The sequence below is a fragment of the Adiantum capillus-veneris genome, chromosome 20, assembly GCF_014529385.1.
Source record: "Adiantum capillus-veneris isolate H3 chromosome 20, ASM1452938v2, whole genome shotgun sequence".
NCBI lineage: Eukaryota > Viridiplantae > Streptophyta > Polypodiopsida > Polypodiales > Pteridaceae > Adiantum > Adiantum capillus-veneris.
In genome coordinates this window covers 4,126,838-4,140,754 of record NC_140950.1, presented here as the reverse complement: position 1 = coordinate 4,140,754, position 13,917 = coordinate 4,126,838, and the positions used below count along the sequence as shown (strand labels likewise).

The 13,917-nt window shown below is 43.8% G+C and overlaps 1 pseudogene across 1 annotated transcript in view; it reads right to left on the bottom strand.

Annotated features, from left to right (window-relative positions):
• Nucleotides 1-12,999, bottom strand: part of LOC147432022 (protein argonaute 1-like) — a 69,621-nt pseudogene extending 56,622 nt beyond the window's left edge. The window contains exons 1-2 of the transcript XR_015185492.1: nt 12,845-12,999; nt 12,547-12,734 (exon numbers count right to left, since the gene is read on the bottom strand). The product of XR_015185492.1 is annotated as a protein argonaute 1-like (transcript). The remainder of the gene's footprint in view (nt 1-12,546; nt 12,735-12,844) is intronic.
• Between the last annotated feature and the right edge of the window lie 918 nt (nt 13,000-13,917).

Here is a 13,917-nt window from a genome sequence, read left to right as displayed (position 1 = left end):
ACTACAAATTTTTTGCAGAAGGACACTTCTTGAAGAGTGAACAAAACATCAAGGCACTCTTGCGTGATGAGAGAGCCCATACCGGGAGAAAAGCCAGACACCTCGAAAGGAGATGTCTTGTGAACCTCCAAGCTAACTCTTTCGACAAGAATGAAGGAGGTGGATAAGGCAATCCCAATTAGAGAGACAGCAGTGGAGGGAGAGGGAGGGAGTGTAACAAACTGCTGACGTGTCGGCCTACCGAAGAACGGAGCTACCGACCGAGGGGCCTAAACCCTAGGAAGAACAAGTAACAGAAGAAGTGTCACAAAGTGATGACGTGGTTGCCCGAGAGCAGAAACCCTAACCCTAATTTGTCAAAAAAAAACCCTAACTGTTGAAACTCTAATTCTAAAAACCCTAACCCTAAAACTTGTAAACCCTAATTCCGAAGATCCTAACCCTAAAACCTGCAAACCCTAATTTTGGAAACCCTAACCCTAAAATTGTACAAACCCTAACCCTAACCCTAAGGATAGGAGGGAGATTTTTGAAAATTGCGTTGGTTGATGACATGGCAGACTGTACGGATTTTCGTGATTTCGGTTGCAGCTTTTTGGCTTTGCTTTTGGACCAGAAGCTTTTGAGTTTTAAAGGCTTTTTACTGTAACCGCTTTTCAAGCCAAGGGCCTCTAAATATGAGGCTAGGGCTCATTCCCTGGCATGCTTCCTGGAGAAGGTGCAGAGTCTGGGGTACCGGCTTGTACTTTGATGATGCAATATAAAGAAATACCGAAAGGGGCGCCAAGGTTTCGGGCCAATACTCTCTGGGGTGAAATTCCGCCACTCCGTGTCGCGTGTCGTCTCTCTTTCAGTTCAATTGTTATTGAAGTGCTAAAAGTCTGTTCAGTCTGTTCTTTTCTATTGGCACGTGGTGCCCGCCTTGTGACAGTGTTATTAGAGCATCAGGCGTGTGCTTTTCTGAAAGCATACCGGTCCTACAAAAGAGGAGACAAAGCTATTGGATTTTTATTTAAGGTATCTTCGCCCTCCAACCCGGTCTTATCAGCCACGCCCACCCTTACTTCATCGCGCATCGGGCGTGCTCCCGTCTTCACCGCAGTGTCTTACAGGGCATAAGCCAATTAAGATCACTTGCAAGAGAAGGATCCACATTTGTTTCAAGTCACTGTTTTTTTTCTCAGAAGCAATGCCATGCAGATGTTGATGTCTACAGCTACCAAGCAACATACTCCGAGTACTTGGCAAGCTTTCAAGAAAATTTTTGTCCGAAGTTATATGGTTTTTGACATCTTCCTTCGGCGTGCAACTTCTAGCAGAGTGGGGTATCCTGAAATGCTTGCCATGGAAACCCTAGCAAATTATAACTTGAAATTTCTCGACATCTTTTAGTGGATGTCTCTTCTTTTAGTGGATGTCTCTTCACGAGTAGATGACCTTGGAGATCCAGTGCGATTGCTATCTTGGGACTACCATCGCCGCCAACAAAAACAGTCTGTCCAAGAGCTGATGGACCATGCTGTGCTTGGCTACGACCTTACAGAATGAACCTAACCCTAATTTTTGGTACAGGTTTCAGGATGGAAAGTCGATCGACTTTTCGAGCTCGACTGATGTCAAGATTGGTTTTTTTTAAGTTTCAAATTTGTTTGAGAACCTGTTTGGTGATCCTGTTTGGAATTTGTTTGAAATGAATGCTATCTGTTTTGAACCTGTTTTGGTGCCGATTTTAATTGTTTGACTCTGGTTTGATATTGGTTTCAATGATTGGTGATTTTACCTCCGGGTGGAGAAGTGAGAAATGATGTTTGAGAATGCTTGTTCATACTAATGGCCCGGACCCTTGTGGTTATTTGCGAGGGGAGTATTGAATGATTGAAAAGTGTTGTTTTTACTCATCGCCCGGACCCTTGTGGTTATTTACGGGGGGAGTATTGTTGTTGTTACTCATGGCCCGGACCTGGATGGTTATGCGGGAGGAGTATTAAGAAGTCTAAGCAGTGGTTGCTCTCAGCACCTCCAAACGACGCACGCTGCGGTCTGGGGGGCGTTTAGTTGTAAAAGGCTTCTATATCTCATGCCCCGAACCTTTGCCGGAGGAGTGATGAGGGAGTTGTCGAATAGCTCATGGCCCAAACCTGGATGGTTATTTGCGGGGGGAGTGTTCATCGGCAGCTTTATGTTTCTATGTCTTGTAACATGCATATGTGAGCATTTGTGTTGCATTGTGATGTGTCAACTACTGAATATTCCTAATTGGATGAGATTGCCTGGGTATGTAATTTTAGTGCATCAAGACACCCGTGGAAGATCAGTACGGTCTCGGTGTGATAGCTAATTTTACTATGCCGGAATATCAAGAGTTCCGATCTGAACGAAAGGAGAAGCTAACTCCTTAATCAAAACAGCCGAAAGGAGAAGTTAACTCCTTGATCAAAAGAGCAGAAAGGAGAAGCTAACTCCTTAATAAAAAGAGCAAATTGATTGTCCCTCCGAAATTTTTGAGCTAACTTGAGTTGTTTTGCAGATATTCTGTAATCGAGGACGATTACTCTCTTTCAAGAAGAGGAGATGTAACAAACTGTTGACGTGTTGGCCTAGTGAAGAACGGAGCTACCGACCGAGGGGCCTAAACCCTAAGAAGAACAAGTAACAGAAGAAGTGTCACAAAGTGATGACGTGGTTGCCCGAGAGCAGAAACCCTAATCCTAATTTTTGCAAAAAACCCTAACTACTGAAACCCTAATTCTGGAAACCCTAACCCTAAAACCTGCAAACCCAAAGCTGGCCAATAGAAGAATGCCTTAACCCCTTTCACTGTCACATCAATTCCACGATCCTAGCATATGGTGGAGCATGACTTTCCATCAAAACCTTTGGCCGTAACTGTTAAGTAACGCATAACTTTCCATGCATTATGAGAAAGTCATTCTTAAGCATATAGTGCCCATGATGTTGCCCCTCAACAAGTTGATCATAGATCCTTGCAAAATCTGAATCTTCAGCATATTGTGTCTTCATTTCGTCTAGTTCACAACGGTACGGAATTGACACTGCCAAAATTTGGGGCTTTCCTCACAACGCATCAGCCACCATGTTCTTTTTCTCTTGCACATGCACAATCGGAAAATGGAACATTAACAAGATGTTTGCCCATCGCATTTGGTTTCTCAGACAACTTCGTTTGTGTGTGAAAATATCGCAAGGTTTGATGATCTGTTTGGACAACAAAATCAGCCCCTAGCAGATAGTGTTTCCAATTAGTGAGTGTGAATTATTGCCAACAATTCTTTCTCATAAACTTGCAAGTTCCTTTTGGTCTTCAAAAAAATTTTGCTCTCATATGCGGCTACTTGGCCATTCTGCATTAGAACTGCACGAAGACTGTGGCCACATGCATCACACTGAACCACAAAAGGTTTCGAGAGATCTGGCAAAATGATTGTCGGATCTGAAGTCAGCTTCTCTTTCAAGTGTTTGAAGGCTAGAATTTTCTAGGCTGTCCACTTGAAAGTAACTCCTTTCCCTTGGAGTGCATGGCGTGGAGAAGCCATCTCAGCAAAATTTCGGATGAACCCCTTATAGTAGGAACATAAGCCTAGAAAGCTTCGAATGTCATGTAAGGACTTCAAGTCTGGCCATGACCTAATTGCTTCCACTTTGACGAGATCCATGTGTACCCCATCCTTTGAAACAATGTGCCCAAGGAAGTGAATCTCTTCCAAGAAGAATTCACTCTTCTTCGCTTTAATGAGTAGCCTGCTCTTGCGTAACTCATTGAAACGCGTAACTCATTGAAAACTGCGGTCAAGTGATCCCTATAGCTTTCTCTAGAGGGCATTACTCAGAGCACTCCAAGATTTGGAGGGCTACCTCTTACTTCAAGGGAAATGCTCGAGCTTGGTGGTCCACTCTCCTATTGAACAAGAAAGCGCCACTTAAATGGCTGAAATTTAAAAGGCTTTTTATTTCTTCATGGCTGACTCAGGAGTACTAGCGCGACATACGAACTGCTTGGAACCATCTTCGGATGACCAAGAAAGATACTTTGGACGCATATTGCAAGAGATTTTGGAGCTGTTTTCTACCAACTTCTTCATTTAAGAAGATCTCGTTTAAGAACAGAATGAGCGATTTACCTTGGGACTTCCTACAGAGATCCACTTCCATTGTTTGAAGTCTGTTTGGTCCTCTGCGTCATGATTTGATCTGTGAGGTAGGTCAAATTGCATGAATGAATGGCAAAACCCCGTTTCGCATGACTCATCAGTTCTTGAATAGAATCTAACTTTTGTTCTAAGCAGTGATCTTAGAAAGAAGAAGAGCAACCCAGAAAAGAAAGAAAAAGATGCACGATCCAAGCTCACTCTTCGAGAGAGGGCTAACTACATCAAAGAGGGGAAGTGCTTTGGATGCGGGGAAACTAAGCACATCTTCGCGAAGTGCCCTAAAAAGGCACAGAAAGATCAAGATGAAGAAAGGCCAGAGAGTTCAAAAGCAACTGACGAATGTGGACGAAGGCCAATTTCATTTCACCTGGCTCGAGATTACACTCGATCAGATGGGACCACAAGCAAAGGCAGTTATAGGGGCACCAACAGGGACGTAGCCATTACACCTGCCATTGGCAAACTTTGATTGCATTATCAGGGGTATTTGGGGCCAAGGACTTCTACGTAATGCCCTTGGAAGGTTGTGATGTCCTCTTGGGAATTCCCTTGTATTTTAAGAACAACGTCGTGCTCGATCATCGAACGAAGAAAGCGACACTAACTGCAAAAAAGGGCCGAACCATTGTACTTGATGTGAAACTTAAGAGCGAGTGTGTCCCTATTGTATCGGCTTCGACCGTTTCCAAATTAATGAAATCCAATCTGTTAGTTTACTCGATCATTTTGAAAGAGTTGAATGATGATCATAGGACAAATATGTCAGATCTAGAAAAAGAACGCCAAGATTCTCCACACTCATGCCGATTGCTTTTCTGAAGGCCTGCCAGGCAAGTTGCCACCAGCTCGTCCTGAGGATCATACCATTGATCTGATACTTGGAAGCACACGACCGAACCGGCCACCTTACCGAGTGAGCCGAGCCCAAAAATGAAGAGATTATGAATCAAGTGAAAGACCTCTTGGAAAAGGGTCTTATCCAGCCGAGTACTTCACCTTACTGCTCTCCGGTGTTGTTGGTTTTGAAGAAAGACGGATCTTGGAGAATGTGCATTGACTATAGAGCTCTCAACAAAATTACCATCAAGAACAGATTTCCGATTCCTAGGATCGATGATATTCTAGACCGATTACAAGGATCCTCTTGTTTCAACAGGATCGATTTGAAGAGCGGATATCATCATATCCGAATCGTGCCAGGAGATGTCTACAAGACAGCTTTTCGGACGACCTTCGGTTTATTCGAGTTTTTGCTTATGCCTTTTGGGCTTACCAATGCTCCAACGACCTTTAACCGAATGATGGACAGGATTTTCAAAGACTAAAAATCTTTTGTGGACACTTTCTTTGATGACATTATTGTCTTCTCCAAGGATGAGGCAGATCATAGAGCACATCTACTACAAGTCTTTCAGGCATTGCGGGATCACTAGTTGAAAGAGTGAATTTTCCTACCAAAGATACACTTTTTGGGACACATCGTCTCAGCAGCAGGAGTGCAAATGGACCCGGCCAAGCAAGATAGAGACTATTCATGATTGGCCCGATTTGAAGAATGTCCATAAAGTTAGAAGCTTCTTGGGCTTATGTTCTTACTACCGGCGGTTCATTAGAAAGTTTGCACAGGTTGCTTTCCCTTTGCATATTTTGACACACAAAGGAGTCCCTTTCTCGTGGGAATCCACGGAGGTCGCCTTTCAAACTTTGAAAGAGAAATTAACTACAAGACCAGTTTTGACTTTGCCGGACTTACAGAAGTCATTTGAAGTTTATTGTGATGCTTGTGGTCGTAGTCTGGGTGCGGTCTTAATGCAAGAAGGCCATGTCATTGCCTACGAAAGCCGATTGTTTTCAAGGCCGGAATTGACAGCACAGATATATGAGAAAGAGCTTTTGGCGGTTATCCATGCTCTTACTCAGTGGTGACACTACCTACTTGGAGCCGATTTTACAACCTTCACAGATCACCAGAGCTTACACTACTTCCTGTCACAGATGCAGCTATCGAGAAAGCAGATACGACGGGCGAACATCTTGTCACAATCTCACTTCCAGATTGTCCATGTGCAAGGACAAAAGAACTTGGTGACAGATGCTTTGTCCCGAAAGCCGTTGATTCTAGCTATTTCCGCGATACATCATAAGAGCTTCGAGGATATGGTCGATCAATATGCCGGGAGCTGGTAGCCGGATATTCCATTCGGAATGGCTACTTGATGAAGAAAACAATATTGTGCGTTACACAGCCATCAAGAGAAAAGGTTCTAACCGAATGTCACTGTCCACCATTTACGGGTCACCGAGGCATTGCTACCACCTTGAAAGGTGTGGAGAGATACTTCTTTTGGCCGAGACTCAAGAAGGACAAGGACAATTTTGTACGCTTCGTATGCCAGAAGGTCAAGTTTGACAGGCATAAAGCAAAGGGATTGTTACAACCTTTACCCATACCCACCCGCCCCTGGGAAAGTATTGCAATGGATTTCATTTTTCATTTCCCGAGAACACAGAGTGGGCACGATGGTATCTGAATTGTTATTGACAGATTTAGCAAGCAAGCTCATTTCATTCCAGTGAAGAAAACAATCAAGCCCAATCACTTAGCGAGATTGTTTGTGGCCCAGATCTTCATATTACATGGCATGCCTAAGACGATTGTCTCCGACAGAGACCCCAGATTCACGAGTTTGTTTTGGAAGGCTATTTGGGAGAACATCGGCACACGGTTGCAGTTCTCGTTGTGAGCGGGATGAAAACACACAGAACGTCTCTATAACGACCCGACACACTCTTGGGAAGATACACACACACACTATGGGGCACCACTCAGCTTCCACAACCACCTGGCAGAGACAAGAAACACACTTATGGAGTGAGAGGAGAGAGACTATCCACTTGCCCACTCCACACAGAGACACACATACACACACACACCCAAAAATTCAGCTCAAAAGAGGAGAATTTCTGATGTTTAGATACAAATGAGCTTGGGCCAACACCAATGGGACAAACAGCTCACACAATATGGGTAAAAGATACCAGATACAATCACAAACTGGAGCAGAAACTTCGCTCATAGGAGAAACTTACACAGCCAAAACAACAAAAAAAGAGGGAGGAATTTGGCAAAATGGACAGCGCCATCGCGTCCGGAACGGCCCAAAACCCCAATCTACAATGTCAAAGTGCTCAAATCCGACCTTGGATGAGCAATTTACGGCCAAAACAGGCTCCAAAAACCCCAAAAACACACCTGCGGCTGTTCCTCCTCTCTTCTCCATGTTTTTTCTGGTCTTCTCTCAGTTTTTTCAGTTCCCACACTTAGTTTATTAGTTGGGCACCCTTGGCCTTTTAGATGACCCCAAACGGACCCCGAACAGGCCAAAAACTGACCTTGCAGTGCATAGTTGTCACCTTTTTTGCATCATCCGCACACCTGGCACTCAGTTTTTCCCAATAATGCATCCCACAACCACGTGAAGTGGCCCCAAAAAGTGGTCCTCATGATGACCTTTCTGCATAAGTATCACAAGAAAACACCCACGTCGTGTCCGTACTTCTCCGCGTGCAAGTATTGATCCCGTTCGACCTCCTGACGCCACTCGATGCCATCTGACGCACCTGCTTACCTCATATCGTCGGCCCGCGAATAGCTTCCTCGAGAAGTTTTACGCGCTACCAACTCCTCATTATTGTAGAAAAAACACACTGGTACTGATAACGATGAAAATCGATGCACTATGTACATGTCCTACCCGTACACATGTGGGCCCCACGTAACCACCTGGCTCTGGAAAATGGGCAATACTTTATTCGATGCACCATGCATGGATATGTACATATGCGCAATTCTTTGCTCCAAAAAACTCCTGACATCGTCATCTTTCCACCCGCAGATTGACGGGCAATCAGAGATTGCTAATGTAAGGTACAACAGAAGTGAAAGTTGAATTTTGCTCAAGATGAGTGCTCGGAACTGTGCTCAAGGTTCCTTTTAATTACGAAAGGGAGAGCCTTCCGTTCCTTTAATGAGAGAGTGCAAGTGATCACAAACAAAGTGGATAAACATGGTGAATGAAGGTGTTAAGACAGAGAGAGAGAGAGAGAGAGAGAGAGAGAGAGAGAGAGAAAAATATGACACGAGACAGTTGTCAAATCCTCCTCCAAAGACCTCTCCCTTGATGGCGAGAGAGGTCTGTGCTATTGATTACACAAATGTGGTACAAGATGCTAATGCAAGTTTGTGATGCACTGTGGTTCTAGATTGGAGACGACGGCGACGACGAGAGCGACGACAATGCTAATGATTGCTGGCCGGAAACGCTGATTAGATGACTTCAAACACTGCTTTATCTGTTGTTGTAAACGCTGAATTGAACTGTTGAAAACGCTGATTTGAACTGCTGAAAAACGCTAGTACAGTGGGCTGAAGTCGTCGTAGCAACAGGCTGAAAAACATTGTGGCAGCAGGCTTGATATCGCTGATGTGCTGGCTTGAAAACCCTGATAGTCAAGGGCTGCTTGGCGATGGGATGGCTATTGAAAAACGTTGGCTTAATTTGATGAAAAAGGCCAAGGGTTCTTGCTTGAGAGAGAGAGAGAGATGCATGTTGCAAGCGACTTGCCTGTGCACTTCTTCCTCTTCTGTCAGATTCCACTAGCGCTAGGTTTTCTTTTGTATTTGCTTTGCTAATTTGCCCTACCTAGTTCCCAACAAAAGTCACTTAAAATTAATAAGTGAAAAATGACTAAAATGGAAAAAATAAATTTTTTGCACTGTAAAATGCTCTTAATGGATTTTGATGGTAATGCTGATGATCATGTTGTACGCAACCAGAGGATATGCATCTACTCTAAGTGCCTGGGCATGCACGATCTACGAACAGACTCACAAAAGTGTCAAAACACTTCCTAAGCTAGGCTAACTGAACCCTAGTCATGAAGTAGCTTGTCCACATGCACATAGGGTTAGATGTGCACATAAACATCCCCTCCTTTTTAAAGTGAGGTACTGGTTCCAAACTGCATGGCTTCCTTGTAGTCTGCCAACAACTCTGGGTAATCTTTAAAAAACTCTTCATCGACCCACACAGCTTCGTGGGTTCCTCGATCTTTGAACTTCAAAAAGTATTGTCTCACTTGCAATACGATACTGATTTGTTCTCGACTTGTTTAAGTGCAGGAACTAATAGACGAAATGACTACAGCATTTCCTGCAGCATTTCGGTCTGAAAGATCTCGATAGACGTGATTGCAATAGGATTAGTTAATCGAGCATCTATGAGGTCCCCAGTGGATCTAGATGCGATTGCTAAAAACGTTGCCGATTAATCATGGTCTGAGATCCGAATAAACTTTTGAATGTGATTTGTCATGTGATGTCTTGTGATATCAAGTGATGTCCTGTGATGTGACTATCGATTGGTACATGTGCTAGATGTCTTGTTCCTAGTGCGTCAGTACTTACAATCAATGTCTGCTAAGACAGTTTATGGCCTCTATATGTTTTGCATGCGTAATCGAGGGCGATTACAATGTTTTCAAGAGGAGGATATGTCACAAACTGGTGACGTGGCAACACACTGCCAGAGCAGGCAACAAGGAAAACAGCCCGGAAATTACATTGCAGGGCTGATGTGGCAGTGTGCAGCAAATTCCGAAAAATGCAACGCAAATTCCGTTGGATTGCTGACATGGCTGAGCGTACGGAATTCCGCTTTTTGCGCTGATTTTGTACGAAAAAGCGGGCTGAAACCTACGCAATGTTTAGAAAGGCTTCTTGGGGAGTTTTGCCTTATTTTTGAAGAGCTTTTAAAAGGCAGCTTTTGGGGCCTTGCTTTTGGGCATCCCTTGTAATCAATAAATAGGTGGTTGGGCTCCCACCCTGCAGAGCATCTGGACGCAAAGTCTGAGTGTGAGACCCCTCCCACTCCCTTGTACTTTGAGCACAGAGTAATACAAAAAGAAATACCGAAAGGGACGCCAATCTTTGGGCCCAATATCTCTAGGCATGGAACTCCGCCGGGCCATGTCGAATCAATTTTGAACTTTGAACTGTTTTGAAGTGAATCTCTGTTGTGTCGCGGTAGAATCTTGACTTGGAGTGTCCAAGTTTGTTACATTATGCACAATCATGATGTCCCATCAACAAGAGACTTCTGTGGATACAAAGTCTGTTGAGGATGGTGCAGCTTCTACCAATTATACTGCTAGAATTGTTTTGCAAGTGCTTAGCAAGTACATTGGGACAAAAGAGATGCACAAGCTCATGCATTCATACCTATATGGAAAATTGTTTTCATACCATTATGGAAAATGATATCATACCCAGCCAAAATCGGCAAGAAAATTCAAATTAATAAGGTTGATGTGGATGTTAATGTTTGATTGAACCTCATAGCAATTTCAACACTAATATAAGATGTGAAAAGATCTATATTTCTATGGTGTTATGAATACTTACCATATATAATCATTTGTGTTTTTCTTGATAAAATTAGGGCCATGTGTGTTTCGACTTCAAGGGTTAAAACATACTCTAGTCATACTTCCAAACCCGTATGTGTTTGCTGTATCAAAAAAACTATGCACCCAAGCATGTCATTGAGAAGATCTAATGATGTGCTTGTTTGATCTCGTACATATGTTGATCATTGCACCTTTTTCTTATAACCACGACTTAATACGGCTCTAGGATATATATCTCTTAGAGAAGTAATATGCATTATGAATCTGAAGTCATCGCCATACATGCAGCATGAACAACAGGATCATATTAAAATGTTTACAAAACACCCCAATCTCGATGGCCTATCGCGACAGCAGAAGAGGGAGTGCACAACCCTCCTTAGTCTTGACTATCATCCTTCTCTTCTTCTTGTTATTGTCATTGTGCTATCTCTCTTCTGCTCCTCCCTTTGGCTTCTCCCTCATGGCCTTCACCTAAGAAGCTCTAAAGAAGCTAGAATATCCTGTGTGCTTTGCTATGTTCATTGAGTGAATGTGTGGAATAATGCAATGCTTAAAGAGAGTGCAATTGTTCAACTTACCATACGAGTATAGTTGCAACTATGCTTCAGTGTTTGTGCTCGAGATGTTGTTGTTTTTACACCAACAGACATGCAACTAACACAATAAACTGCCTTGTGATTTCCATATTCCCTCCTTGTGTATATGACTAATCCTAGCAATGGCACTCCATCCCTAGAAGACACAAAGCAGTGATAAACACCACAACAAGTGTTCAAGAATTATTTCATGAGTCAAAGGCATGCACGAATCACACTTGAAGGGATACAATGATGTGGTATTAGTGTACTAGACCAATAGAGTGATAAGGAAAATTTCCTTTTTTGATACAGTAAGTTATGGGTTGAGTGATACATATGCTAGAACCGCATAAGTACTGACAAAAAAAGAGATGCACGGAGCATGGTCGATGTTTTAGGAGCCTTCAAACGAGCACACGATTTGATCTTCTCAATGGCATGCTTGGGAGTTCTTGTTCAGGAAGCTTCTTTCTTTACACAAACGGACCTCGAGCTAGTCCAGCTAACTACCTTATGCTTACAATCTTCTTTCCTTTTAAATATGACCAATCCTACAGTTGGCTTTCCATCCCTGAACAGAAGGGGACACAAGCAATGATAAGCACGACAGTAAGTTCTGGTTTGAGTGATACATATGCTAGGACCGCATATGTACTGACAAAAAAAAAGAGATGCATGGAACATGGTCAATGTTTTAGGAGCCTTCAAACAAGCACCTTCTCAATGGCATGCTTGGGTGTTCTGGTTCACGAAGCTTCTTTCTTTACACAAACGGACCTCAAGCCCACTACAGCTAACTACCTTATGATTACAATCTTCCCTCCTTTAACATAAGACCAATCTTAATGTTGGTTTTCCATCCCTGATCAACAGTGGACACAAGCGACGGTAAACACTACAGCAAGCATATTCAAGATATTTACTTCATGAAGTAGATCAGAAGTGTATACGAATGAGAACTTAAGGGATATGTGTGATGTCAACAAGGGACAGACGAACCAATTTGCAAAGTGAGCAGTGACCACCCTTTATACACAGCATTTTAGCGCAGTTAAAGGGTAAAGACTTCAGGCGTCTAGAGTGACTGATTAATAAACGTAGAAACCTCTTGGCCGTTTTGAATCAGCCACAGCCCACCTATTCATTCTGTCCTACTGGCTTGGGCAGGTTGTACCATCCTGCAGTCCATAGCTTAATAAAAGCGCTTGCAAGCTAACATTCTTCTTTGAAGTCTCTCTCTCTCTCTCTCTCTCTCTCTCTCTCTCTCTCTCTCTCTCATACACACACACAAACACATATTCATAAATATACAACGGCACGTGCAGTACCTTTTGGGGCCCTCGGGGTTGTCCTGAGCAAGCTCAATGTCGATTTCGAGCTGCAGGGGTAGCTCTTTCGCAGTGTAAAGTGATCGCTGCCCATCATAGGCAACCCGGGCCCGCGGAAGCTTCTCTTGGACTCCCTGGTTTAAGACTGCCCGATGAAGCCCCTTGGGCGGCTCGGGCTCTATAGCCACCTGCCGTGTCGAAAGCCAGCATTCAAAGCTCGCGGAAGAAAACAAGCTCCCAAGAACCATGCAAGACATATCCGAAGAAGGAAAGGGAAGGAAGGAGGGGGGATACTCACATCATAATGAAAAATGGTGTGTGCTCTAAACCGAACTCGGAAATGATTTGCGAAAACGGTGGTCGCCTCACCGAACTTTCCATAACCAGGGCGCCGCATCAGGAATGCCTCCTGCCCAGCCAAAAAGGCAAGTGAAGCAGAAAGAGCGCCAGCTACTTAAGAGCGCTTTTATCACGATATACTCATTACATGCACGGTACCATTTAAAATCAGCAAACACTAGGAGCTCCTGTGTGTGTGTGTGTTTGTGTGTGTGTGTGTGAGAGAGAGAGAGAGCAGCCAAGAAGGCAAGTGAAGCAAAAAGAGCGCCAGCTACTTCAGAACGGTTTTATCACGATATACTCAATTACATGCACGGTACCATTTAAAATCAGTAATGACATCCACTAACATCTACTATCTACTAACATAATAAGGCGGCCAAGCTTCCACTTTCCACTTGTCCACTTCTGCGAAATGAAGGCTACATCCAAAAAAAGCGAATGAATTTTTTCTAGGCAACTTGGCGGCGGCTTTGTAAGGCTTTGAATGCTCATTTAGTTGCATCTCCTTACTCGCTCATCTACTAACATAATAAGGCGGCCAAGCTTCTACTTTCCACTTGTCGGCTTTTGCGAAATGAAGGCCACATCCAAAAAAAGCGAATGAATTTTTTCTAGGCAACTTGGTGGCGGCTCTGCAAGGATTTGAATGCTCATTTAGTTGTGTCTCCTTGCTTGCTCATATAGCTCCTTGCTCCTCATATTTCATGCTCCCAGATACACAGAGAGAGAGAGAGAGAGAGAGAGAGAGAGCAAGAGAGAGCACGATACGCAGTCTGCATGTATCCTTTCTCTTTTGCTCATATTCTCTGTGTGCTGTGAGTAGCCAGCCTTGCTCACTGCCTGTGGTGTCGCCTTCAAGCCTGCTGCATTGTTGTTGTTGCTCACACTGCTGCGCCCAGCTGCCCTTGAATCTCCCATCCCACAGTAATCACGATGGACTAGGCTAACAAAGGGTCTCCATCGCCGAGAATACACCGGTGTCTCCGTTGCAGTCTTGCACTGCCGACAGATTAAAGGGCGTCGACGCAG